This window comes from Empidonax traillii, unplaced genomic scaffold, assembly GCF_003031625.1.
Source record: "Empidonax traillii isolate 1590-97213 ecotype Southwest subspecies unplaced genomic scaffold, ASM303162v1 scaffold2234:size31437, whole genome shotgun sequence".
Classification (NCBI taxonomy): domain Eukaryota; kingdom Metazoa; phylum Chordata; class Aves; order Passeriformes; family Tyrannidae; genus Empidonax; species Empidonax traillii.
Window position 1 is genome coordinate 739 of NW_020957427.1, and position 3,126 is coordinate 3,864.

The 3,126-nt window shown below is 59.8% G+C and overlaps 1 pseudogene; it reads right to left on the reverse strand.

The window, feature by feature from the left end:
- Nucleotides 1-669: 669 nt before the first annotated feature.
- LOC114071726 overlaps nucleotides 670-3,126 on the reverse strand; it is a 5,649-nt pseudogene continuing 3,192 nt past the window's right edge.

A 3,126-nucleotide genomic window follows, 5' to 3' on the forward strand; every position in this document is an offset into this window, starting at 1 on the left:
GGAATATGTCTGGTCACGTGAGAGGGAAGGGAGATCTAGGGAATAATGGAAGGAGTGGCGTGGGGGCACAGACATGGGAATCTGCAGAGGATGCAAGACTGTGGCCTTGTAACCGGGTCCCAAGCAGTTCTGTGCAGCTGCAGTTGCTAGGAGACTTCGAGATAGATCTCTTCTGCTGAGCCTTCCTTGCAACATTCTTGCATTTCTCTCCACTCTCTGTAGGCCTCTTCTGGTCCACCCCTGACAGAGCCATGCAGGCTCAAAAACTAGGAAACAAAAGATCAAGGGTGTCCTGCCTCCTCCCCCCACCAGGCTGAAGGAAGGAGATGAAAAGGAAGGGGTGAAGGGAAGCCTCCTGCTGGAGCAGGGGGCAAAAGCCCTCCTTCACAGAATGGCAGGCTGCTTGGTGTTGGAAGGCATGCTTGGTGTCACCGTCCACCCTGCCAGGGACACAAAGAGCCCAGGTCAGCAGTGGGACAGGGACAGCAGGGCATGAGCAGGGGCCACCAAAGCAGCCCAGAAATACACCTGGCCCTGGCAGGAGGAGCCAAGGCAGAGAGGAGACTTTGGGAAAGTCTGACACCTCCAGCCTCTGGCGAGGGGAAGGTGGAGCCGTGTGGGAACACAGCCCTCACCAGCCCCGTTCCACATCTGCACCGGGATACTCACACCACGGAGCAGGCATAGCATCGCTTCTGGCTGCTCTCACGGATCAGGAAGGTGCCGACCCTCTTGCCACACAGCTTCTCCTCTGCCTGCACACGGTTGATCTTCCCCACATACCATGTTCATTCCTCATGGTGAGGCAGCTCCTCCTCATCATCCATCATGGAGTACTGGCTGCAGTGGAGCACAGGCAGGGTCAGACTCTCAGTTTGGGCACCCACACCTCCCCCACACTGCTGCTGCCACCACCCATTCCAGCAGGGAAGGCTCCTTGGCTCTGACACAGAGAGCTGGGAGGTGCCCATGGCCCCCCACATGAGCAGGGACAGGGAGACACTCACTCCTCCATCTCGTTCTTGATGCCCAGCCCCTCGTTGATCTTCTTCTGCCGGGCACCCTTCTGCGTGAGCCACCTGGGGGAGGAAAGGCAGAGCTGAGCCCGGGCCGCGGCTCCCAGGCGGGGCCATGACCAGAGGGCAGCAGCCGCCCCTCTCAGAGCCCCGCGGCAGCGCAGCAGAGTTCACTCCCGCACCAAACAGGCTCCCAGCCGGTCCAACGAGCCCCAGAGCCCTCGAGGAGCCAGCTGGATGGCTCCTGGGCCGGGCTGGAGGGGAGCCTACATACACCAAGTACTGGTCCCGCAGTTCGCGCAGCTGCATGAGGTCTGGCTTGATGCTGTTCATGCGCTTGTCGATCTCCCGGTTCTCCGAGGCTTGTTTCTTCAGGTCCTGCTCCAGCTTCATCTTGCTGTCGTGGATCTCTGTGATGCAAGACTTGAGCTTCTCCGAGTTCATGAGGATCCTGGGAGAAAGAGGGGGGGCTGTGAGCCGGAGTGGGAGAGGCAGAGGAGGCTGCCTGCCAGCTCCAGCCCACAGCATGCTGCTGAGAGGCAAGGACTGTGCATGCCTGAGCTCTGTGCTGGACCAGGAGGATCCTTCCAGCTCCTGGGGCCCTTCCCCAGACAGGGAAGGCCTCCATCTCCCCCATCCTCACTGTTGCACCTCCTTCTCCCTCGCACCAGAAGCGCTCGATGTACTCCTTGCTGCACTTCTCCTGGGTCTGACACTGCTCCTCAAAGATCTTGATCGTCTCACTGAAGGCCTCGATTGCCGTCCTCTTCATCTGAAGCTCCTGGGGAGAAGGGAGGGGAGAGCTGAGGAACATTTCTGCCCATTCTCATCCTCTCTTCCCCCCTCCCCAAAGCAGCACTGTCTTTGCAGCAGCCAAAATATCTCCCTCTTCAAACCCATCCTCTGGGGAGTCCCCTCAAGTCCAGCAGCAGACAAAAGGGGCAGTCAGTGGGTGCCCAATCTCTGCCCTCCCCTCTGCACAGCGTGGTAGCTGCCAGCGCTCAGGGGGTGCCAGGGCAGCCCTTGGGGGTGTCAGGCAGCCCCTGGGGAAGGCAGTGCCCACGTACCTGGGAAGTGCGTGTGTACTCCTCATACAGCAGGTCGTACTCCCAGCTCTTGTCCTGGTACTGCTGGTGATACACCTTCAGCTGCTCCCCAACGGCTTCCACACTGTCCTCCTTCACCAGCTGATCCTGCCATAGGCACAGCCTCAGTCAGGACCTGCTCCAGCTGGTCCCATGAAACCCCACCAGCCCCGCACGTCTGTCACCCCACAACACAACATCCCAGCACAGGAGAAAGGGTGGGACACTGTCATCTCCCAAAGGAGCAGGGACGGAGGAGCAAGTGCCACTGGTTCAGGCTGTGTTGGCCATCATACACCTGAGGCCCAGGGTTTACCTGCTGGTACTTGGAGATGGGGCAGAGCAGCCTGGTATCCAGCCTGGCGTTGCACTGGGCGAGCGACCCGTGCCGGTAGTGGGTGATGAGCTCCACCACAGAGCCAAAAGTCAAGGGCTCTGAGAAGCCATACTTCCCTTCCCGGTGGAAGATCTTGATCAGCTTGTTATTGCCTCCCTTCCTGTAGTGGGGAGGGGAGAGGACAGGGCACTTACCAGCATGCCAGCACCCTACAGCAGATGCTCTTGGCATCCCGGCAGCTGGAAGCACAGGGGCTCATACCCACATCTGCCCCCCAGAGTGGCAGAAGTTCCCAGGGGATCCCTGTGCCCTACCTGAGGGTGAGTGTGTATTCCCCCTGGATCTTGCTGGAAGCATCATGCACCAAGAAGGTCCCATCCGGCGTGTCCGTAGCTTCTCATTCACCTCCTCCCTGCAAGGAACAGGATTGTCACGGCCTGTGACAGGCTCCCCTAAATGCCTGGATGGACAGGGCAGCCCGGGCACGAACTGCCAGTCACCCCCTTACCTAGAAATGTCCCCCCAGTACCACTCAGCGTCCTGCAATGGCACGCTGTTCCCGTTGGCCAGGCTGGCTGCGCTGGGCTTTGGCTTCGGCGGTTTGGGAGGCAAGGCTGCAAGAGAAGGGGGGTTGAAACTGGGTGAGCCCAAATGCCAGCTCCCCACAGGTAATCCCTTGGAGTGCTGA